We start from the raw sequence: 25,955 nt of genomic DNA, 5'->3' as shown, positions 1-25,955 counted from the left end.
GGCGGGAGTTCGCCGAAATGGCGCAAAGGCGTTTTCACGACGATGACGACGACACGGATACTGCACGACAAATAGTAGGCTATGCATAGTGAAAGGAATAACAAGAAAAAGGAGGCTCATTCAAATAATGATGATCAAATTTGTCGGGGCCTTATGCATGTATATATCCGAATGAATATTGTCTAGACATCGTGTCATCTGCCTCATCTCCATTTCCTATTGCCAGTCAGACGAATATAATGTCGACTTTTCCGTTGAAAAGGAGTTGAACAAGAGAAAGGGCGCGGTCCACAAGGAGGCAGCAGCACATATAGAAGCAGCAGTAGCAGTAGCAGCAGTAGCAGTAGCTACTGCACAGCCAGTCACTCAAGAGTCGCCCGGACTGAATAAACAATCATAAAAAAGGAAAGGGAAAAAAGCTGCAGCTTTTCTTTCTTCACCATTCGAGTCGACGAGCCACTAAAGTCTCGCACGCTCAAAAAAGAAGAGAATGGTAGGGAGGAGCACGATCCGGCACCCAAGACTATGGGCTGGCCAGCAAAGGGGGCTATTTGCCACAGATCGAAATTGGCCTCTTTTGGAAAAAGATGTCCGAGTCGTGTGGGTCTGTGTTGGCAGGCTACAAAACCATCACACTCACACCCCACAGCCCTTTTTCTTTTCCACCGTGTGTGTGTACAAGGCCCAACTGTACATGCACCAAGAATGCCACTTTATATTCGTTTTTTTTTCTCCGGCCGGAGCTTATAGACTTGAATGAGGACATTTCAATGCTGACGATACGACGTGAAAATGTTTCCCTCCTCCTCCCCATGTGTAGTTTGTCCAAAAAGCAAATGTCTACTTGAAAAAGAAGAAAAAATCTTCTTGTGGGGCTCCTTTCTTTTTCAAACGGGTCGGGGCGTCAATAAGTATCTCCTCACAAGCCTATAGGGGTCAATGGCTACATGTGCTGGAATTTTTCGATGGAAGAAAAAGAGAAAAAAAAAATAGTGGCGAATGAGCCACGGAATGTCAGCTGTAGATAAATTCCAGTACGTGAATGAAAGTAAATAACAACAAAAACATCCGCTGGGCAATCAATTCAAGACGTATAAACATTCAAATGTTGTTATGATATATCAAAGGGAGAGAAAAAAAAGATTGGATCAACTTGAAATCTACGAATTTCCGGAGCGGATCATTGAAATCTACTTTCCCTTTTTTCTTTTTTAAACGTGGAAACGTGTGTCGATGAAAGAAAAAAAGGACCACAGTGGAACGTCTATAGATTTGAGGCCGTTTGACCCGGCTGAACTCGGAGGGGGGGCTTCCAATTTTGTGTGAAAAACAGGGCAAATAGTCGCGTCAGCTTGTAACATAACAAGGACAGAGAGCGCAGAAGAAGAAGAAATAAAGAATCTGATTTAGGCGCTCCCACGTCTAGTCGGACGTAAGCAGCCAGCAGCCACCCAGCCACCCTGTGCGACAATTGCTTCTATACTATACGCCCAAGCTTCTTCTTCTTCTTTTCTCCCCTCACCCAAGAGTTTGGCTACATGAACACTGAAATATCCTGTGGACGGACGCCATATGGTGGCACCTCTGGCTGAAGCTGCTGCTGCTGCTGTGCTGCATGTCGCCAATAGAAGAGAAGAAAAAAAATATCATTCCGAGAGAGAGAAAACGGTTGTCGTCTCTTCAACACAGTTGGGAGTGTCGGATGACGGCCTGGCGACAGATACACATCGACCGAGCCTCTTCTTCTTCTTCTTCTTCTAACCTTAACTTTTTGACCTTTTCTTCTTCGTTGTGTTTATCCAGAAGGCGACGAATAGCGAGGGCGGAGTCGCAAGGGGTCGACTCGCTCTATTAAGGATAAGAAAAAGAAAAAGACTTTTCTTTTTTTCTCTTTAGGAAGAGTTATCCGACTCGCTTCCTCCGCTCTCTCCATTCAAGCCTCTTCGCACTTATTCCAGCAGCTAGACCAAGATGATTCTCAATCACTAATACACAACGACGTCGCCTTGTCCCTCGCCTACCAGCCCATCTTCTCTCTAAAGATGCCATGACTTTAAGATGTTTATTTTTTTTTTTCAACCGGCATATTTGATACGTTGGGGGTGAATATTATAGGCCGAAAAAAGATGCAACCTTCCGTGTAGAGCTTAACTATTCAATACTACTCCAGCACATCGACTTGGACTTTGCAGGGAGGGATGAAACGGCCTAAATTTTCATTTCGTTTCGGCTACATTTCCCACTATTTCCGACCTTACGGGAATTGCAGGAGTTAAGACAATTAACACACTTTGGCCGATGTAGATGGACTTTCTTGGGATTCGACCGATTACGGGAAGAGCGCTAGAAAACGGTTGAAATGATTAAATCGAACGTGACACTTCTTTCCACGACGTTCCTAAAAGTAAGAACAGAACAGAGTCGTGTGCATAAACTTGGGCAAAGTTCGACGTTAGTAGTTCGGGTCAAAGAGAACTTGACGGTAGCCTTTTGAAAAAATCATCACGTTTCCTCTTTTAGTTATTTATTTGATTTTGGGTCTTTTTGCATTGCTCAGCGTGCAGGTAAATGCAATTCGGAACGTTCGCCCATGCTCAACTGTAAATAAAAGAGACTCTGATGTCTGGAGAAAGAGGGGCTACACGTTTATCGGCTAATGTCCGACACCGTGCCCATAAAAGAGAAATAAGAGGAAACGCGGGATATACTTTACTCTCGTTCCCGACATTCTGAGAGAGAGAGAGGGGGTGGGGAGACACGAGCTCAAGGAAGAAATCCATCGAAAAAACAGTAGACTATTTATGCCACTTGTATGTATATCTAAGATAAAGCAGAGGAGAGAGAGCGAAGGGGCAACGAGAAAAAATGGGATGAAAACGCTCCTAATGCTCTTACTACTTTATACAATATTACGACATAAAAAGCCTCGAGATCTCTTCCCCCCCCCTCCTTTTGGCTGGCTATATGCTTTCATGCATAGAGAAGCGAGCTAATTAACCTTTTATGTTTGCTACTGGGAGGCCACTATAGGAATAGACGACGGCGGGTTGAAGAGGACATTTTTCTTTCCCCTCCGTCCTTGTTGTTTTCTGCTCAGCACGCGGGATCGGCTAGTAGAGTAGGCCATAGACATAAAAGTAAAGAGATTGAAAGCCGTTGGTATATACACTACACTTGTTTCTCTCTTAATAGAAACAAGTTGCATACGTAATATCTAATATGGACGTATAGCACTGTACGCTCGCATAAAGATGCCGGATCAAAATGCAACAACGATGAAAGAGGGGCGGATGTAATGCAAACGCGCTGACACTGCGTGTTGCTGTTTTGTTTTTCGTCAGGAGCCTACCGAGAAAATGGCCGTCGTCATACTCTTTTTTTCTGGGAATCAAGTAGCAAATGCAAAAAAGGCGGCCATCAAAAATAAATAAAGGCCCCCCCCCCCCCAGAGTTAATCCAGTTGGACGGCAAATAAACCGAGCGTGTTAAGAGTCAGAGAAACTGCGTTTGTATAAATAAACGGGGGCAGGCGTCGTGTATAGCTCCAACCTGTCGGGATCGATTCAACCGTGAAACGGGGACACGGATCGGGAGAGAGAGAGACGCCGCCGCCGTTGCCGCCGCCGCTGCTTCCAAGACACACATGTTTGTCTTTCCGGTCGCCAAAATTGTGTTGACTGTTTATCTACGGTCTCTTCTATTTCTCTTTACTGTTCCGTGTGTGTGTGTGTGTGTGTTTAGACTTCCGTCGACCCAAAAGAAGAAGAAGATTTTTAGGTTCTTCTTCTTCTTCTCCCTCAGCTGCCCCGCGTTTCTGTGTACAAAAACTCACATGACAACCGGTCGTATTTGAACGCTTTTCACTTTTGTTATCCGAGCCGTAACTTATCTGTTTGAGGTGGAAAAGAGAAGAAGAAGAAGAAGAAAATAACAAGTGCCTGAATTATTAGTTGCGATTGATTTCACTCGTGTGTTTTTTCTTCTTCTGCTCTGTACTCTTGTCGCTCCTTTTACAAGTTAAAAGAGAGAAGTTGAGTAAAGAAAAAGAGGAAAAGGCGACGGGCCCGTGTTTGACAGGAGCACTTCCTGTCGTGTCTGCCCCCAAATACACAACATATCCATAGATGTGGAGTAGTAGTATAGTAGTCGTCGTATTTATTGACATCCGCATGACAACGATCGACTTTTATTTTCAAAAAACTCTCTACCAACTCTTTTGCCTGCTTTCCTCTACACACAACATCTGGGCTTTTCCCCGAAGAGACTCCCTTGTCTAAACAACAAGCCAACGCAAATGACGCACAGCGGCAGCGGCAGCAGCTAGTCTCTCCAAAAATGATTCGATTTTTCTTCTTTTCTTTCCTTTTTTCGTCAGACGCTGGCACGAGAAAAGCGTTTGGAATGTTTCGCGCCGTGCATTGATTATGATGGCGCTCATCTCTCTGCATCTTGTTCATTCACCTGTGCTTGTTCTCCGAGATGTTGAAGTATTGCTCAGTGCTGTTTTCTATTTGTTCTGCCTCCCTTATCTCTTGGCCTCCCAAAAGGGAATAATAATCAGAGTGCGCATTCAACAGTTCCTCCTCCTGCTCGCCGTGTGCCCTCGCCGCTTCAATGCCAACCAGCACAAGGAGCCATTTGCAATGCTGATGTAAAACCCCCAAAAAGAGATAAGAAAAAAGAGAGAAAAAACTGCACAGACGAAAAAAAAAGAAAATAACTTGCTCGCTCCTTCCATGAGCGAGCTGTGTGTTACATATCTAATTGGAATGCACGACCGGGCGTATAGTATATATTTTCTCTCCCCGTGTGTCTGACAAGAGACGGTGGGCGGGGCTGAAGAAGAAGAAGAAGAAGGAAAAAAAAAGGGAAATCGTCGCTGTGTTATAACGTTGCGATTCACGGCGATCGATGACCGCGGCAACAGCCCCTCTTTTTTTCTTTCGGGGGTCCTGCCTTGCACACACCGCCCCAACGCCACCGAGAAAGCGATGCAATAAAAATACACACAAGGCCACCACCACCAGCACCACCACCAGCAACAAAAACAACAACAACAGGAGCAACTCGATCCCGACGATCTAAAAAAAAAGTAATTTCTCCTTTCTGCTGGCCCTCACCGATGTAATAGATTGAGTTACCGATACTCGGTCTTTGCCTAGTCGCTCTCTAATGCTATTCAACAAGGAGAAATCGAATCTATAAAGGAGAAGGAGAAAAAAAAAATCTTTTTATTTTTCTCGACGGAGCAGAGTTTGGCTATTTTTATCTTTCGTTTCCCCCTTTTGTGTTTGTTCACTTTGCCGGGTGGTAGGATGGATGTTACTCGTTGATTGTTATATGGCATCTCGCTGTCTAGTCGCCTATTGTTCAACGTGCAGTATCCTATATATATATGGACGTGGATATTAGATGGCAACTAAGGCGGACAGGGCGTGTTCTCCCCACGTCGAGAAATGCAAGAAATGTCAAACACCAATTGGGAGGATCAAACACATGACGGCGGGGAACAAACGAAAAAGGAGACGGAAGAAGAAGAAGAAATGACGATGATTTCTTTTTTCTTTCATTTTCGGAACCCCCCACCTGGAATAAGGACAAGCGGAAAGAAAGAAAACGTTTGATGAGCTGATTATCGATCAAATAGGATAACGGAGAGGGCAAGACAAACACGGCGAGAAATGAACTGCACGTCATTTCATTTGGAAACACAAAAAAAAAGGAAACAAAACGAAAAAAAAAAAGCCATAGCAAATGACGTTATTACGACTCTACGGTCATCGTAATAATCCGGCAGTGAGAGAGAAGAGAAAAAAATAAACGGAATAAAGTGGAACGAAATTAAATTAGGCAAAGGCAAGTCAGTCACTGGGTCGTCAACGTCTGGCGCCCCGTTGTGAAAATCGTCTCTATCTGGTGGCGGCCGGAAAGTGTTTTGAATTTGACTTTTTTACTTTTCTCCAAAAACTATTACCCAAAAAAAACTAAAAACTATATTCGCCAGAGGGGTTGCACATAATAGCCCGCCGCACACGGTCGGTGCAAAAGACTGGCTCTTGTGCTGCTGCTGTTGCTGCTGTTGCCTTTTGGCTGCGTGACTGCCCGTGTTAATGAGAAGGAGAAGAAGAACAAGTCCGACCCCGAGCCAAGCTCTTCTCTTTCGCCCACTTCAAAGTATTAAGTGCAGCCGGAGCAGCAGCAGCAGCAGCACACGCCAGTCGATAATAATGAACAATAACTACCCCGACATCAAGCAGGCTTTTTGCATCGGCTCCTGCACAGCTCCTGCCGTTGATGCCCGCCGGCTTATTTGCCTTCATACAATCCGGATGTGCACATGTAGATGCGAGATACTCGAGCTAAACTTTCGCCAGCCAGGCACACAGGGAGAGAGGAGAGCGCGAGGAACATTTTCCTCGCTCGTAACAAACGGCAGCAAGAATTAGACGTTACGGCGGGATTATTTCTGATGCCCAGCGTTCAAACAGTCAAAAGAACCCGGGCGGCAGCCAAAAGGGAGCCCAGCCACGCACAAACTGTTGAATAAAAAGAAATAAAATTAAAAAAAAGCCCTGCTGCCTGCCCGTCGTCTGCCAGTGCAGTTCAGTAATGATGGCTCACCCACCCAGCACAGTGCACGCACAATATCAACTTCATTAAAATGGGCTTTTTGTTTTTAGGACCAAAAAAGGAAAGAGGATCAATTTTCCCAGCCGTTTCATCAAATGGCCAACAGTACTCAATAAGCTGATTGTTCCCTCTTTTTTCTCTCGTTCATTGACGTCAGATCCGCATGGCCCCGACATTTAAAGGGAAATACAATCAAACGGGACGACGACTATTTTCGGGTCTCTTTCCCGACCCGAGTCGCATTTCCAGCAGCGCCCTTCTATTTATACCCATTTTAATACGTATACGGCTTCTGTTTCAAACAAGTCAAAGAAAAGCAGACGGCCAAAGTCTTGTGGGTGGGTGGTTCTCCTTTCCTTTTTCGTTTGATGATGGAAACACTTGAAAACGGGAGCCCGTTCGATTGGCACGACACGGCCAGGAAAAACAAAGAATATCAAAACAAGAGAAAGCAGCAGCAGCAGTAGCAGCAGCAGACTCTCGGCGGCAGTAGCCGATACCGATTTCTACCAAATCCAATTGGTATCGTTATGTAACCCCATCTCTCTCTCAGAGACTCAGTCTCGATCGTCCCTCGTACGCTTACACCCCCACCCCCACCCCCCCAGTGTTTTTATTATTAGACGCTCTGGCAACGGTCGATAGAGCACACAAAGACACGACGTAGAGAGAATACAGGAGGAGAGAGAGACGACTGTTTGAGATTATTATGTATTCCGAGGAAACCCAATTCGCCCAAAATGTATAATCGGGTTATTATTATACAAACAAAGTTGATCTGTCTGCACAGACGAGTTTCTGTGTACGGACGATCCTTTCCAACAACAACAACAACAACAAAAACAGCCCAAAAAATTAAAAAGAAATACACAGTATAAATAGCTCCCGGGGCGTTTACTTTTCTCGAGATGAATATTATCCAAGGCATACTTGTATTGTATACGGGATAAAAAAAAAGGGGAAAAAAGAAGAGCTTCCTCTTCTTTTCTGTCTCTCTCTCTCCACACGCGACCGTGGGCGTCCGTTATTATTACGTCTATCTCTCTCTCTACACTGCTCCGTGATAGCGCCACTATACCGCTCGGACATGAGAGAAAAAAAAAGTTGCCCATATTTTTTATTGTTATATATGCAGCAGCAGCAGCAGCAGCTCAGTTGTGTGTGTTTTGTATAAATTCAACTTTGGGTCGGCGGTTTATTATTATTCACCAGACAACGGGTTATATTATGTATAGGGAAAAGAAGCTTCGGCTTATTTTTTTCCCGTGGTGAGTTGTGCAGGGGATTCAGCATCAGTAGCACATACAGCACACGCACGCAACAATATAGATAATAATACAATCAACAACGGACGGGGGGAAAAGGGGGGAGAAAAAAAATCAGTCACACAATTTCCAACTTTTTATGGTACGAAGAGCCTAAAGCCGATTTCAAGCTTCGAAGAAGAAGAAAAAAATCATAAAATTATTAAATGCGACTCTTCTTTTTTCCTCTCTCTTTTTGGCCTTATCATTTGGAATGCATCTGTTTCTGCTGGTCTATATAGACTCTCGGCTAGAAATGCAGTAGATCAAAACTCTGTCCAACTCTTTTTTCTTTTCTTTCCATTTCTATCCCCGTTGCCCTCACAGGTTCTTCTTTTGTTTTTTTTAGGTTTTTTTACGATTCAAATTAATGACCGACGAGTATAGCGGGCTGCTCTACGATTTGGGTGTGCTTTATCTACGGCTGCCTTACGTCATAAATCTCTCTCTCTCTCTCTCTCTCAAGAAAAGAAGACAAACTTTGTGTTTCTTCTTTTTTCTCCTTTTTCGATTAACAAGTTTCTGGCGCTCCTGTTATTATTATTCTTTCGTCTTTTCTTCATCATCAGACATTTCCAAGTCTAAACAACAATAACCCCAAACAATAAAAACAAAAATATAAGAGGTCCCAGGGAGGAGCAGAGAGCTGCTCTTCTTTGTGTCTGATTGTCGTCATCGTCCGTCGTCGCCACAATAATCATCATAACTGCGCGCAGAGTAGAGAAACAAGGAATTTGTTTCCCCCGCGTTTTTCAACTCGTCTAGCTCAATCCCGCGTGTCGTCCCTCCCTCCCTTCCCCCTTCTAGTCCAACCCACATAGAAAATCTTTTTTTATTATTGAGCAGAGTGGAGCGTCGAGTCGCCCGATGATGTAATGACACACACACACACACACACACACACACAACAGAGAGAATCTCAAATCTAGCCGAGGCAATTTGAGAGATACGAGAGACAAAAATCCAATTGAGCAAATAGAGAAGAAGAAGAGAAGGAGAGAGGATGCTCAATCGAAAAGGCATGCTCGGCAACGAGCACTTGTCATTTGAAACTGCCGCCACAGTCGCGAGCGCTCCATCATTGGATTAGATTGGATGTGTATCTCTCAGTGCTCTCAAACGTTCCTCCTTGGTCTTCCTCCACCACCCCATTTTGCTCAGCAGCCACTCTATCCCGCTTTCTCTCCCAGTGTTGTCTGTATGCGTTTGTGATTTACGGCTGTCAGTCAGTCGGTGGGTGCCTATCAGTTGGCTCTGGTGGTCGGGTCGAGTCGGGGTAATATAGGGTACCACCAAAGACTTGCCCCCCTCTTCAAATGTTGCTTCTCCAGCGTCTAATGTTACCGACGGGTTATGGCGTAGAGGGTAGCAGCACAGAGGATTAAAAGAAAAACCGGTCGTGGAGATCGCACGACGAAAAACGCTGACACGAACTTCCACTCCGACTTATTACATTGAAATAAAAAAAAAAGCGAGAGGGATGAAAATGGGTAAAGGGGGGAGTTGTGGGGCTCTGCATTCGAGACTAAAAGGTGGAGCTGCTCCGCTAGCCGTTGCGTAATCACATCAATCAGTTCTCTCTCTCTCTCCTTCTCTCAACTCGACGTAAATATACTTTGCCGGGGATCCAGTTGATCCATCATAGACACAACTACTGTATATATATATACGTATATCTCTATACATGTACACTCTGTATAATCAGGCAAGGTGCTGCCGCAAAGCTACTGGTGGAAGCAGATGGATCAAGCGAAACACACAACAAGATTTACAGTTGAGAACGGGGGAGGAGGGGGGCTGGATCACACACACACGGCTACTAGTTGGAGAAGGCAGTAGCTCCTACGTGTACTATATCTATATAGCCCGGCCCAGAATAGCTCCTAATGGAGTTTGCCATCGGACAATATCGGATATGAATCCTAGACGGTTGCCTAGCGATGCTCGCGTGCGAACTCGGGATCAAAACAGCAGAGAAGAAAAAAAACAAGGAGCACCCCCCGGGCAAACTGTAATCTCCTAGCCAAGTATCCGCCGTCCACTGGCTATAGATATATAACACATATATATATAGTACAGAGAGAAAGTAGCTAGAACTTATGACGTCCTGGCACTTCAATGGCAGAAAGCAGAAAAAGTAAAAAAAAAGGTCAAATTAGAAATAAAATAATAAAAAGACGTAAAAGGAAGTGAATGGCGTACAGCGGAATTAACTCATTAGTTTTGCCGGAACAAAACACTAGCGGGAAAATAGATTCATCTATCCCCCGTCCCCCCCTATACACAACAGGAGGAGAGCAAGGAGAAAAGCGGCAGCCCCGAAAGTCTCTCAAGATGCCAGGGGAAAGACAATATCATATCTAATATGGAACAAACGAACATTGTTGCCCTCGTCGCCATCGTCATCGCCGCTACATCTTTTATATAAAATAATAATAATAACGTGAATGGTGGGAGGGGGAGGGGGGGGGAGGAAATAGAGAGATAGAGAGAAGGGTGGAAGGTTCTACTGGATATTGAATTCCACGGGAACTTTGCTGCTGCACTAATTAGACGCGTTGAATTACAAAGCATTGCTGGCCTGGCTGCAACAGGGAGAGAGAGAGAGAGAAAAAAAGAATAAGACAGAGAGACGGCCTGATGATGATGGCTGGGTGGGAGCCCGACCATATTGCCAACGCGACAATTTTCAGAGCTCCAGAAATGTTGAATTTCCATTAGAGAGAGAGAGAGAGACAAACATTTCATTGCCAACGTTTCGTCGTATTTAGAAGTATTATATGTAGTGCAGAGACAACCGACGGGCATGATCAATATTACATCATCTCTACGTCTCATTCCAACGGCTCTTGTACTCCGGTGCTGCTCCAGAGGGGAGACAGAGAGAGAGTAGGAAGTCGAATCGAATATCAGAAGAAACTTGGGGGGAAAAACAGATAGAGAAAGAGAGGAGGGAACAATGTTGGGATTCCCAATAAACCGATACGTCCATGTATTATGCATGTTATGAATATAGAGGTACGCTCGTCCACAGTGTCTGTGCATGGCACGGGTCGCTATTTTTCCACCGAAAAAAAAAAAAGAAAAAAAAGTTTGTAGGGAACAACCACCACCGACCCGGACACACAGACAAGACATTGTCTATTCCTACGCATTGGAATCCGCGCTGCCGTGTCTGGCCGCCGCCCGCTGTTGAATTGGTTACATCGACTCGACCGTGTGTTTTCCGGGCACAATGAAAAAGTAAAAAAAGGGAAAATGAAAGATGGATCGACCTTCATCACGACATACCATTGGGCGAAAGAATTATTTCATCGAGTCGGGGTCTATAAATATCGAAATTTCTCACCATTGACCCGGGCATTTTCCCCCCTGTGTATCGGCAATTGGCTATATTCGTTTTCCAGCTTCTTCTTCTTTTTCTTCCTTTTGCCTTTCACAACTCTCATCTGTTTGGGGCCATCCCGTTCCCGGTGTTGTGTGTCCAACTGTTTTTCTCTTAACTGTGGGTGTCGCCTCAGTTTGGCCGTTCCGCTCCATCAAAGCGACAGGCGCCCAACAAGAGACGAACAGGACGGGCCGGTAAACGAATACGAAAGTTTGACAAGAGATTCAATTTCCTTTTTTTTTTTTTCCTTTTGATATATTTAGACGACATGAGCGAGGAGGATCCAAAGTGAAAAGCGCTCGTCGATCGAAAAGAATATCAAAGCCAAAAAAGAAAAGAAAAATAACATTTTTCAGATGGAGAAAAAGACTGAAAAATGTCTCAAAGTATCGAATGATAAGCGGCCGAGCGCGGAACGGACAGGCGATCGGTTACAAACGTCCATCGCGACTAGAAAAAAAAATGTAAAAGAAGAAGAAGAAGAAAAAAAATGGCCAAGGAATGTTGATGAATTCGAATCCGTCCGTCCGTCCGAAATTCTCGGACTGTGTGATGGCCGTGTCATTCATCCGGGAGCGTGGAATGCCTGCAGCTACACGACGAACCGGATGGCGGACTGACTCATATTAAAAACGGACCCCTCGTCATCCATCAATCGGGTCAGACGCAATGATAAAAGGGTGGAGGGGGGCATCCATCAATACGCGCAAAAGCCCATGGTGTTTAGGGTGTTAATGTAGACGGGCCAGAGGGCGGTCCCCCCGTCGATGGCGGAATAATATCCTAACCTTTCATTCATTCATTCACCCTTTTAATAACTTTTTTTTCAGCGGACCCTGGGAGGTCAATTGTTTGGTTGTGTTTCATCCGCACACTATGCAGCAGCGTCTGATTAATAACACAATCGAATCAATAGCTCGAGGCTGATTTGATCCAGTCACGGATCAGCACGTCAGCCAGACCAACAAGCAGTGGGCGTGTCTCGCCAGCCCACGGACAATTAGATGGCGGTCGAGAGTTGGACAAGTTTTTGGGTTGACGGCCAGGGACGGGCCAAGAAAGGAGGAGGAGGAGTGAGGGTGGGGGCGTATAAAAGAGGCATATGGCGAACGGGCCGGGAAAATTGAAAGACGAGTAGAGAAAGGGAATTCATAGAGCCAAAAGTTTCTCATTTCCTGCGGGGGTCCACCACCACCACCACCACACGAATCCGGAATCAAAAACAAACAAAAACACGAATAATGCATTCAAATCGATTTGAAATTGTTGTGACTTCCCTGAAGACAACTTGAAAACAAAACAAAACAAAACAAAACCGAATGTGTGTGTGTGTGCTGTGTTGTACAGCGGGTTGCATAACAGCAGAGAGACCCACTCTCAACTTGGAACATTTCAAAACACGGGGTAGATGTGGGAGGGGGGGGGGTTCTCATATTCTAATGATATCTACATCTGAATGACAGTTCACTGGCATCACGCAGAGTAATATTTATCTGTTCGTGGAATTGAATAAATGAGCAGACGTCATAAGAGTGGAATTCTATTTGGGCCATCTTTGAGCATGGCACAGTCATACCCACTGCCCAGTCATGGCCGCATACTAAAAACAAGGAGAGAGAGAGACGGTCGTCAGATGTCATAAAATCTCTTTTTTCCACCCTCAAAAGTTGTGGCAGTCACAGTCACAGAGACAAGTCAACACGGACCAGTCCATCACGCCATGGATGGGACCTCCTCTCTCTCCTGCCGACTCCCCCCCCCATATCCCCACCGGAAAAAAGTTGTGTGATATCATTCTGAACGAGAGAGAAAGAGCGAGTTGCATCAAATCCAGTTTCGACCGTCACCCGAGTCTCTTGTAACCGGCAGCAACCTATACCGAGGACTGTAGCTGGATGGCCGGTTGTTATTGCTGCTAGTACTACTACACCGGAGCTATATACTGTAGATTTTCAGAACTTTGGAGGAGGATAGAAAGGACCTGCCTTTCTCTCAGATTCCAAGTTGGAACAAGAAAAAAGTGGACGCAGGGACGTCGATAGATGTTGTAAGTGGCAGGAGCCCGAGCCCTAGACCCTTTAGGAGCCGGTGCTCCTATCCATCCAGCGAGGACGGGCGCAAAAGACGAATAGCCGGGCAAGAAGAGATGTGAGAGGTAAAAAAATAGAACAAGGAAAAAGATTCTTTTCCGCTTTTTATATTCTTCTTCTTCTTCTTGTCTGGCGTCATTTGCAACTTGTCAAAGTTCCAGGCAGAATGTGTAAGGGAATATTAGATACACACACGCACAGGGAGGGATCGGGACCCGAAACTCGGGTGTGTAATACGAGAGAGATTCCCTTCCTTCTCCTCCTTTTTTTTGTTCCCGGTGGTTTTTGACTCAGCTTTTTCCCGACAGTCATAAATCGCTGGATCGTCGTCATACGTCGTCGACGACATTCATTCCGTTCCCGCTCACGAGGGGATTTTTCTTTCCCTCCTCTCATTCGACGTTCGATAACGAGCCAAACTCGACGCATCGCCATTGGCGCTCCACTCGGATGAATAATGAAGGCCACATTTTTAAATAAGAAAAAGAAGAAAATGGAAATCGCGACTCACCGTATTGTTGTGGAGTAGACGACGGGGGCAATTGTTTCGGAAACCCACGCAACCAACGGAGGATTTTCAGTTGAACGACACCAGGTGGCAGCATCCAGTTGAGCTAGTCGATGGGCTCGCCCATATCGTACCCTAAAAGAAAATACATGCAACTCATTTCAATGATTCAATCATGGATTCAAGCGGCTAATAATTCAATCAACAATCGAAACTACTGGTCGACATTACTACGACAAAAGATCGATATCAGTTAAACATCAAATAAAAAATTGTCACAGCCGGACGGGGCGAATGCTGCTGGTGGTGGAAGAAACAATTACCGGTAACAGCTTCACTTAACAATCAATTGATTTATTGGCATGCCACAATTAACGAGCAATTGCTCGACTCTCAATTTTCTCTTTGCTGAACTGCTGCTGCTGTATCCATCAAGAGAGCCAAACCCCAAGTTTTGAATCTCTTGCGCCACTGTCCCGGGGTTTTTTCCACGTCGCTCTCGTCGCCAAAGTGATCGATACCACGCGACCGGTTCTTCAGGCGAGAGACGAAAAGGGACCCAGCCCATAAAGAAGTGAAAAGAGGCGACTACTCGTCCGTGTATCGGGAAAAGAGGAGAGTGGGTGGGTGGGGGTGGAGGACTTGGATAATAGAGCGGTCGTAGAGCTTATATTGTTATTAATTTGTAATTGGTAACGGAGGGCGCCAGCAGAAGCGTCGCCCGTGTCCAAAGTGGGAATATGACGACGCCGGAAAATGTCGGGGAATACAAGAGCCAGAAACCCTTGATTGTGTATGTACAGTATCTTTCATATAAAACCGAATGCTTCCGTCACTTTTTTTATTTTTTAAAAATATTTTTGTATTTTATGCTTAATTTTAAAACATGAACTTTGTAAAGTAATCAATTCTACACATTATGTAAAATTTTGGAAGTTAAAAAAAATAATTAACATTAAATTAGGCTATTTGAAAAAAAATCGTTTTCGGATTTTTTTGAAAGATACTGTACATATATAATATATATCAAAGCAGCGACAAAAGAATAAGAAAAAAGAAGAAGAAGGCACAGAAAAGTCTAATCCTAAAAAGGTAAAAGGAAGGAAAAAGCTGTCGGCTGATGATGATGATTATTTTCACGGCGTCGCCGGGAAACATTTTTGTGTTGTTGCCTAGTGCCAGCCCAACTCACACACACACAGAGTCGACCCGACTCACTGTGCAGCCAATGACTCTTTTTGAGCAACACGAGTGTAAATTTCCCGTGAATTTGAATGCAGACGGTCGGTTACATGAAGGCAAAAAAATAAGGAGAGGATATTGTTGCTCGGATGCCCTTCATTTCCTCTTCTTTCTCCACCCCATCTTTTCACCATAGCTACCGAATTGAAATATCAAAAAAATGGAAAGAATAAAAAAAAGGGAAAAATCGCAGAGAAATAAATAAATCGTACAACCCAATGCTTTATCTTTCTCTCTGGCCGCCGTATACGCTGGATGTGGGTCGAGCCGGACGGCGGCTGCTCTCCATCCGCACCGATGCGTCAAGTCAGGGCGTCGCTAATGCATCGGAAATCATCCGTTAAGAAGTGCTGCTGCACACACACACACACACACACACACACTGGCGGCTTGGATAAAAGAAGAAGAAGAAGAAGAAGATGCAACTACTAAAGGCGAATTCGTACGACCAGCCTGCAATGGCTTGTTCGGTTGTTCCTTCCAATTGGACCGGCGGCAGTGGCGTCGGTGGTGGTGGTGGTCATTTGACCGTCATTTTCCCCGCTCCTTTTTTCTCCTCAGTCACGCCAAAAGGAAAAGAAATAAATAATAAAAAAAAAGAAGTACAAGAAGAAGCGCGGCACGATTCCAGATCGTCGGTCATCTGGGCAGCAGTCCCCGCCAGTCGATCGATTCCAAATCTCTTCTTCTTCTTCTTCTATTTTTCTCTTACGCCAAAAGAAAAAAAGGAGGAACATCCCACCGAGTGACACCCACGCGGGCAAATCAAAAAGAAAAAAAAGGAGAAGGAAATTGAACAGTCGTGTGGATGAAAAGGTCGTCGCGCACGTAGCGTGACACGACATCATTACGCAGGCCCTTGTGTGATCCTTTCTTCCCCCATCGCAGTCGATAGACCCACCGGGCAAGAATGGCGACATTTAAAACTAGGTGGATACTATTGGCATGGCCTTTTGAAATCAGATTCCGATTGCTTGCATCGGGTCACGATGAATGACTAAACAGGAGAAAGAGGAGCAGCAGCAGCTCCCACCCCTGAAATAAAAACACTTTGAGACGGAATAAGTGATGGGGATCGGAAGAGAGAGAGAGACAGGAGCGCAAAGTGGGCCAGGCAAATGGGGAGCCTCTTTTCTTCTTGCCTCGAATTTGACTTTTTTCTTGTCATTGTTATCAAAATAAATAAATGAAATCTGATGGAGCGCAGGGGGGGCAGGCTATAGGACTAGAGCTTCGCTGCCGTCTGCCCACTCTCTCTCTCTCTCTTTCCCCCTCTGCTGCTTTTCAATAATAATCGAGGAGGCAAATCTCATTCCGGAGTAGTAGGAAGGAAAGAAAGAAGAAGGAACCAACCCCCAATGCTCTTCCCCGGCTGCCTTCCATGTTATTACGGCTACTCTTGTCAGATGCAACGTCCGAGATAGACGTGTCACCCGAGAACACCCTCCTCCTCCTTCCAACCACCAGCCAACCTCTCCTGCATGTGCACATAGGCCTACTGGGCAGTTCTCTTTTTCCCACCGGCCAAAGGATACTCTGTCCGCCTCTTGCGTCCTCCATGGGAACCCGCAGAGCCCCTCAACATTTGACCAATTTCAAAATAAATCAAAAATAATCATAAAAATAAAAAAAAGCTTTGCTTGGATACACAAATAGGAGCGGAGAAATACATCTGAGCCAACGCCACACAGTCTCCTCTTCTTCTTCTTCTTCCCATTTAGAAGAGAGAGAGAGAAAAACAGAAAAAGGAAATCCTTTTGGCCGGCTGGAGAAACTCTCTCGTCGCCTGTCATTCAGACTCGGCTCTTGAGCCGGCGATCGAGTAAAAGAAGAAGAGCAAGAACTGACACACAAGGGGCCAGGGGAGGGGGGTGAATGTGAGTGAGTGAGGAACAAGTCCCGGAGAAGAAAAAAAAATCAAAATAAAATAAAATAAACCCTCAATCCACTACTCGGAGTAACACAATCAGAATCGAAAAATACAGGCCAAAGGGATGAAGGGAGCAGCTCCATCCACCAAAAAAATAAATTGTATATAGTATAAACACTCTATCAAAATAAATCCTCTTCTCCTTTTTTCTTCCTCCTTCCGTCCTCGCTCTCTCACTCTCTATCGACAGTTGACACACACAAATCCGTGGGCATATATACAAACAACAAACCATCGACGTAAAGGCCAAAAATCGCAGTTGGTTTGAGCAAAGAGAACGAGAGAGAGAGAAACGCAATGGGCGGCAGGATTGGACGAGACGACAAACAAGATCGGGATTCTTTTTTCTATCCCCCACACAAAATGAGACAGACCGTCCGTCGGTCGAGTTCGTCCGAGGAGGCCAGCAGCAGAATAAACATCAAAAAGGTATTCAAAAAAGGAAATCAAATACAAATATAAATAGCAGCAGACGATAAAGACGTCGGAACCCGGATAAAAAGCCTCTTTCAACTAGAGGCTACCCGACAATCATAATAAGAAATATATACAAGGGAAATTCGAATCCTGTCTGGACTTCTTTACATTTCACCCCAGACAACCACCACCCGCACTCTGTGTGTATACTCGGAAAGAGCAGACGATCACGGCGGCGCGCTGGTTCTTCTTTTTCCGACGTTTATTTGAAAACTGTAAAGAAAAACAAATCAAAACCATCGCGATCTTTTCTATTCAATCGCGCCAATCTTCTGTCCGGCAATAAAAACGGAACTCGCAAGGGGGGGAGGAAAAGAAAAAAATAAATAAAAAGAAAATGCAATATATATGCCCCCGTCGATATCCGTACGGAAATCAGATTGAGATCTTGACGTGTTTGTGTACACATATAACGGCCGTGGTATATACTAGAGGGAGGGGGACAAGATGGACAGAGGGGAGGGCCGACGGTCATTTGATAATTACACACACACAAAAAGTATGGGTGACGCTGGATGCCGGATGCGCTGCTACCAATGAGGGTCGTTATGTAGACACGAAATTTAGGAGGGTGGCATTTACTTTTCTCCCTGCCTATGTGGAAGCCGATTTTTTCGTATTTTCGGTTGTCAAAGAAAGAAAAGAAAAAAAATAGAAACGGGCGTCGGCGGCGCCATCGTGTTGTCTACGGTAAACAAAACGATCCCAATAAGACAGACGCTCAACAAATAACCAAACAGTCAGCGAAACAAAGCGCAGCGCGCGAGCGCCCATCACTTTTTCCGCCAGGCCGTTTCCTTTTTTTTTTCTCTCTTCAGGCCGCTTCTTACATTTCTCTCTGCTGGGCCGCCCGTCCAGCTTGATAAATACCTAGACGTTGCAAGCGCTGATAATGTTTTCTTTTTCTCCTACCGACTTCCTGTGTCGGTCGATTTGTAACGAAATAGAAGAAGCGAAAGAAACGAAAAAATGATGTTTGACCGCAACTGGCGGCCCTTTTGGAAGGACCGGTAGCCGTTGACCGTAGCATTCAGTCATGTCATACGTTTGTGTGTTCATCGACTTATTACGGCCGGTTATTGTACTGTTTGTCTTCTTCCTTGCCCGGTCGGGCTGGGCTGCTGTTGGCTGTTGAAATGTTCAACAGTCCAACGAGATGCAGTCAAGCGTATAAGAGGAGTTAGCAGCGCTTCTTGTCGCTTTTTGGTGGGGACCTGGGGAAACGATAAACAAGCCCCCAAGACCCTCAATAGATGAGCACTTGAGTATAGGGACAGGGGGCTGAAAAGTGGGGGAGGCAAGCTAGGAAGTTATAACACGCGCCCTGCCAGTTCTCAGTCAGACCGAGGATTATTATCTACTGCCGGACGAAATCTCTTAGCCACCGGAAAAGTAGAAATAGATGAAAACCATACACACACACACACACACACACAAAGAAAAGGCACAACACATTTCTTATTTCTATTTTTCTTTACCGAAAGAAAAGAAAAATAAAAGACGGACTTGTTTTAAACGCCCAAGGATTCAGTTAATGTATACGGATGGCCAGTTGGGGGTTGTTGGATATCGATCGGCTATAACGGCCGTTCGCTGTGTGGCGAGTTGCCCAAAAAGGCCTCATGGAACAGTTTTCCACGACGAGTTGACGATAATTAGAAGCAACGACGCATCAAGAGATCGGACCCGATCAGCAAAAATCCCTAAACAACACTGGCCTCAAGTTGATCTTTCGACGATGGGAATTTCAAAAAAAAAAAAAATATGGAGGGAAAAATTAAACGCAGTTACTATTGGCATAGAGTCAACAGCGATCTGATTACAATCAGCTGCCAGAAAACATTCCACGCGAAAATCAAACAAGAAAAAAACAAATGTTTGAAATTCCTCAATTCCCCCCCAACCAGCCACCCGGTGCCACTTTGGTCTCGTGTATATATATAAGTCCGTTAACACCACGTTAATTGGTCCCGAAGACTCGAAATCGTTTCGGAAAATTTTAGGGATAAAAAGGAAAAAATAAAATAAAATAAAAGTCCCTTGACTCGGGTTGGGGAGTTCGTCACGCGCTAACCGCAAAGAGGTTAACTGCGTGAAGCAAATGATTCATGGCTTTGGCGATGCGCCGGCTGGGAGCACACATACACGCGGGAAAAGATTTACACTCAATTTACGAACGAGGGAAACATAAAAAAAAAAAAGTAAAAAAGTAAGAAAAAAAAATTGGGCTCGCTGGCTTTCTTCATTATTATAAAAACACGGGGAAAATACCAGCAAGATGAGCGAGGAGATGATGATCGTTTTATTTCCTCGTTTGAGCCAGAAAAAAAGTATATAAAGAAAAAGGGGGCCAATGTCTATTTTATTTTTTGTTACTTTTCTTCTTTAAAAATGTAGGAGAGAGCCGTAAAAAGATTAGGAGAGACTCGGGAGTTGTTAGTTTGTTCATGTTACCGATAAAGTTCCATTAATCAGGAATAACGAGAGTTGGCAGAGAAGCTGGGGGACAACGTCAACTCGGGAACGAACGAACTGGGAACTGCTAGTCAACTCTTGCGAGCGCCACCCTCCTCTCGGCGCTCGTCAGAGATGGGCCAAACACACACAGAGAAAAAAGAAGACGGGCAAATATATATATATTTCTATATAAAAAAAGAGGGTGAAGCAGATCGTATTTCGAGAGTCTATCCAGAGAGAGAGAGAGGAGGCCACTTCCCGTGCTCGTTTCATTAATCTCTTTCGTAGCATCAAGAGAAACGAGACCTCCAGAGGCAACTTCATTATTCTTCATGAAAGAGTTCCAAGTCATCAATTCAATCGACTTGATTGCCAACATTTTACAACAGCGCGCGCACGCAAAAAAAAACACATTCTTCATCTAGCTACTCTGGACTGGCACGGACAAACACACGAATTCATCAAGTGATGATTGGAATGCACCGAGATGAGACAATGCAAAGACTTCGGCACGCCTTCATCCTCTTTTAACTGTTAGGAGAAAAACAACAAGAAAGAAACAAAAAATACAAAAAAAATGGCTGACTGATAAATCAAGAGGATTAGACGACGACTGCCAGCAAACGTCCGTGACGGGCGTCTTCCTCCCTCCTCTTATATAATTCAGCCATAGACGAACAAGTCTGAGGCCATTGGGTTTTTTCTTCTTCTTCTTCTTCTTCCTCCTCCACCCACACTCAAGTCTCTTGTGCTTGGCCACTGACAACCTTTTAAGCCGAGTCGTGCATTAACAAAACGATTTGACCATCTGGAAAAGTAGTTGTACTCGCTGCTGTGTCGAGGGGGGTGCGCTAAGACCCGCTCATTTTTGGTGGTGTACATTCGTCCGGTCCGGGAAAATGGAAATTAGAATATGCAGTGAACCCCCTGGCCGGCTGGCACCCACCCTCGACTCTCGATCAAGATACCACAGTTAATGCAACTGACAGAACAACAATCGGATGCGCCAGCGACTCGACCGAGGCCATAAAAGTTGTTTCGTTTACGTTAACTTGAACGCATCCGACGTGAGTCGAAAAAGGGCAGAGTTTTGGGTGTCAGTCTGGGCACCACCAATTTTCCCATTCACCCCCCTACCACCACCACCACCACATTCAACTCAAAAACATTTGAGTGGGGGAAAGAAAGAAAGTAAGAAAAAAAAGGAAGGAAATCCTGCTCCCTCTATTCCGATCCTCCTTTTTTATTTACATGGCCGGCACCCAGCTAACACAAATCGTGTAGCATTTAATGAAAACAGGCATTTTCGAGTCGTAATCACATCAGAGCTCGAGCGCCTGGCAGGCAATGGCCAAGGGAATGATGGAAACTAAAGAGAAAAATGTTTTTTTACTACTACTAACTCATAGAGTAGTAGTAGTAGTGTAGTACTGTAGTAGTTGGGTCTTTTTGGGCGCGGTTCACGAAGGGAATTGGACCTTGATGAGACCCACCTTTTTCTTGTTTATTGCTCTCAGTGAGTATCGAGCGGGCTGGATACCGGAACTCTGGAAACGGCAGCTTGCGGACTCTACCGAAGAGACCCGGGTCGATCTCGGTGATCCATCAAGTGTTCCTAATGTTGCCAGACTCTTCTTCTTCTCCTTCTTCTCTCTCTCCGGCTGGTATAGGAGGAGAGAAAAAGCAGAGGCTATCGTAATCTCGACAAGGCTAAAAGATACACGAGCAACATAAATAGAGCGTTCTATTTTATCTTTTAGGCTACGGACCAAGTGCGCGGTTATATTCTACTAGACTTTTTTCTTCTTCTTCTTCTTCTTCTCTCTTTTTTTCTAGAGAGGATTGGAGAAGATGCAAGTTGCAACCCACACAAACTTCCCTCCTTCCGGTTGAACAAGAATCGCTCGATAGGATAGATGGGGTCGGCGCACGATCGACGACCGTTTCCTATACGTCCCGTTATCCGGCAGAACAAATAGATCAAACTCATCAACTCAAAACTCATTAATCTCATCATCATACTTCATTTTTTCCCCCCATTTTCTAGTCCAGCAGCTTCAAACAGTTAAATTCCTCTCCCATTTTCTTTTTTAAAAAAATACGAAAAATCATCACAAATGACGGGCCTCCCGATCTCATCGTCTTTTGATCGTCTCTCTCTCAGGTTTCCCCCTAACGGTGGAGGGGAGGGGGATGTCCGCCTGGTCGATCACGGGGCTTGACGTGAATGCCTGGTGACACATTCCGCGGAAGTCGTCGCTTCTGCGAAGCGCTGGGACGTAATGACACTTGAAGCTAACGAAGCGAGATGCCTATCGCCAGTTAGGTATACACGCCATACGGCGCCCAGTGTGTACACACACACACACATACCGCGGGCGCAAGAGTAAATGTATAAGCAATACATTGGGGGCTATCTATTCGCTCGGCTGTCCTCCAAAGAAGAACAAAGTCAACATCTAAGCTTTGCCAACAACTCCTGTCCACAACAGCTCGACTTAAAGGAAGCCAAACCAATGCCGCCATCTTGATAGCCATCTTTTACAACAACAACAAGAAGAAGAGAAAAAAAAAAACAAGTTGAAAAATACCAAACCGGCGGCTCCGGTTTCCGTCAATCGACCAAGAGTTGAGGAGACAACGGGAAGAAAAATTTCTTTTGTGTTGTTCATTGACGTTTGGTGACTGGCATTTAGCCCGTCATTCAAGTTCCGAGAGAAGCAAAGCAAAAAGGTGGAAGGATTAACTTTTTCCAAAAGGCCAAACATTTCACGGAGACAAGACACGACAGAATTTCGGTGCATACGCGAGTTACAATCAAGTTTCTAATTAGTAACAGGCTCAACCGCTGAAGGAGAATATAAAGAAGAGAGCCAAGTTTTGGTGTGTGTGTGTTGGGGAAGCTGCGCCATATATTTTGGTGTATAGGGCTTCATTAAGAGCCTGTTCCTCCTGTCGATGATTAAAACCTCCAAGGCGCGTATCAACAGCGGAAACGGGAGCGAGTAGTCAAGGAAACGAGACGGGAAATCGACGCACGCAGAGCAGTGAGAGACAAAATAACTCGAGCGACGATATATGCTTCAATCAAGTGAAGAACCAGAGTTATTCTTTCTCGATTTATTAAGAAATGAGTAGGGAAAAAAAAAAACATTCCGCCCCTTCGGCCTACCCCTCGACCCCACCAAAAAATAAGAAAATCCCCCAGTCCCGCACTTTGATCCGGGCACTCCCGAAGGGCGGTTCCGGCAGTGTTTCGGGCGGATGGGGGAGTGAAGAAGAGAGAGAAAAAAAGAAGATGACATGATGGCAAACGGAAAGGGGGGGAGGGCTAAGTCTCTAGCCACCTTATCTCGCGAGCCAAAGAGCTCGGCTGCCTGTACGCTATCCAGCGGAGGAGCTGCTGCCTCGACGAGTGTAGTAGATGACTCATTGGAAAGAGCCACTGATGAAGCCCACTCCACCTCTCTAGCTCTCTCTCTCTCTCTCTCAACCGCAGCGAGCCGTACACATTTTTCTTAATCCATTCTACTTAAAAGATTACCGAGCCATGTGTCGATTCTATCCTTAGACTTTGGTCGATGACGTCGAAAAATAAAAAGGCACGTCGGAAGGAAAGAGGCAATTATTGATGGGTAATTTTATAAGCTGATCATCAGTTTATATCCGCATTAGCCAAAACGACGGACCCGGCTCGCTTTTCTCCGATGGATGTTCGTTGCTCCTCTATAGCCCAGGACACGTGTGCGCTAGAGCTGAAGCGGATCGAATTTCGTTCCCTTTTCTTGGCGTTTTATCTTTCTCTCCTCATCGACGACGAGGACGACGACGAACAAAATGGCGAATGTTTGTGTTCCCTTTCAATCGATGAAATCTATTCCGGATGGGCGCCAGGATGACATCAAACGAAATGAATCAGCCGGGCCGCGCTTCCTGAGGACGATTCAATTAAACAAAATCCATTGCTTCCGGCCGTGCGCCCATATAGGCGTAGGCAGAGAAACGGAACTGAACGGTAAAATAAAAATTCATGGCAATTCATCCTGTCTGTCTGTCTGCGACAAACCCAATTGTATAGGCGCCCAATCTAAAAGAGACGTCAATGATTTGATTGAATGCATTTCGACATTCTTTTTGTCTTCGAATGTTGAAAGGATTCAACAGCGACACGGGCCCACACACACACACACACGTACGAAATGCCCGGAAACGTCTTAAGGCTTCCTAAACATCATGGAAGAACAAAGCCCGTGATTATACGATAACCAACCAGAAAACTTTTTGGCAGCCATAATTGATACACAAAGACTCGTGTTACATGGCGCACACACACGCTTAGGGCTGCGCAGTGCGTACGTACACTTGGGGATTCGTTTCTTAGGCAAACGAAGGAACGAAAAAAAATCATTTTCTCGACTTTTTTTTTACCCAAAAAATTCTCGATCCAAACATGAAATGATTCTCCATCTAAACATGAAACGGAACATAAACATAGGAGGAGGTCAACAGTCAGATGTGTCTGATTTCCCGAGTCGAACGTAACGGCAACAGAGGAAGCTCGTGATTAGAAAGAAGAAGATAACGACAAAAATAGGAAGGAAACTAAAAAAGTGCTTCATTTAAGCGGGACTTTTTTTGATCAAACAAACAAAGAAAGCCACTTTAGTTAACCAAACGGTCAATACTCAATACTCTCAACGTTTTGGTTATTCGATCAAAATTTTTTTTTGTAGCCCTGTTGATAATTCCCGTCACGTCGTTCGTACGTGACATCACGATAAAGTTTCACGGCCACCTAGATTTTTTTTTTTTTTGTTTCTTCCCGATTGTCCTGATTCGATTGTCAAATCTTTCAATCATCGATTATTCATTCACGCCTGGTAACAAACAAAGAGAAATTGGGAAACCCAGTTCTTTTGGTTTATCGTTTCCCTTGACTTTATTTTCAAATGTTCTATCGAGAGTGTGAAGCGATTGACTTGAGAAAACAGAGGTGGCAGCACTAGTCGAAAGAAAAATGAAAAAAAAAAATGCCTTTGTCGAATTGACCGGGAAGGACTTGCACTTTCAAAAGATGAACTTGAAATGACAAAACTGAAATAAATGGCTTCATAAACCAAAAGCACCACGGATAGTCAGACAAGGTGACTGGGGGAATAAATACATCATAACAGCTGAGCATGGAGGCTAACCTTGTGACGTAAAGATGGATCTCAAGTGACACTTGTTAAAACATTGTGGTTTGGGGATACCATGAAAAGAAACTAAATCTACCGTGAAAGGGCATTGAATAACATTTTCTGTTGACTCTTACCTTGTGTGTTTTGTCATCTGGTTCCCATAATTTCCTTTTCAATGACACGAAACCAGGATGTAAGTGTTCTGACCACATGATGATGACTCTCTCAACAAAAAGAAGGGCATTTTACCCCCAAAAGTATATATCTGCTTGATGACACTGAAGAAGAACTCCAGTTCTTTAGTTAATTCGTGCCGTGAAATTAAAGTTTACTCAGATAAAAATGGCCACCACGTGACCCAACTAAAAACCGATTGGGATCAACCCTTTTGCCATCGATAACCACAAAACCAGTACGTCGAGCAGACTCAATTGCTTAGAGAGTCTAGACATGTGACACAATCAAGAGTTTCTCAATCAATTTCAACACTTTACAGTTCGAAATAACACGAATGAAATCTAGATATCACCTATCACTCCGCTCACACGAAACTTAATGTCGATCAGACTCAGAGACAAGAAAAACGGGGGAAATTAAGGGTGGCTGAGTTGCCGCCAACGTCACAACCAAAACAATTGTTGCCAAATATTTCTTAATTCATCACCCAATACGGTTGTCAAAGACCAAACAAACCAGTAAACCACCAAACCAGAGTCATCACTAATGAAGTTATAAGACTCTGACCAAAC

At 44.7% G+C, this 25,955-nt stretch overlaps 1 protein-coding gene across 1 annotated transcript in view; it reads right to left on the bottom strand.

Moving 5' to 3' along the window:
• The window catches only part of LOC124348820 (teneurin-a-like), a 115,037-nt gene extending 89,287 nt beyond the window's left edge, over positions 1–25,750 (bottom strand). The window contains exons 1-2 of the mRNA XM_046799105.1: positions 25,341–25,750; positions 13,924–14,055 (exon numbers count right to left, since the gene is read on the bottom strand). The gene's annotated coding sequence lies outside the window, so the exon portion shown is untranslated. The remainder of the gene's footprint in view (positions 1–13,923; positions 14,056–25,340) is intronic.
• Positions 25,751–25,955: the final 205 nt, after the last annotated feature.

This window comes from Daphnia pulicaria, chromosome 7 (assembly GCF_021234035.1).
Source record: "Daphnia pulicaria isolate SC F1-1A chromosome 7, SC_F0-13Bv2, whole genome shotgun sequence".
In the NCBI taxonomy this organism is placed as follows: Eukaryota; Metazoa; Arthropoda; class Branchiopoda; order Diplostraca; family Daphniidae; genus Daphnia; species Daphnia pulicaria.
Note: the sequence above shows the minus strand (reverse complement) of the source record. Positions and strands in the feature narration are given on the sequence as shown.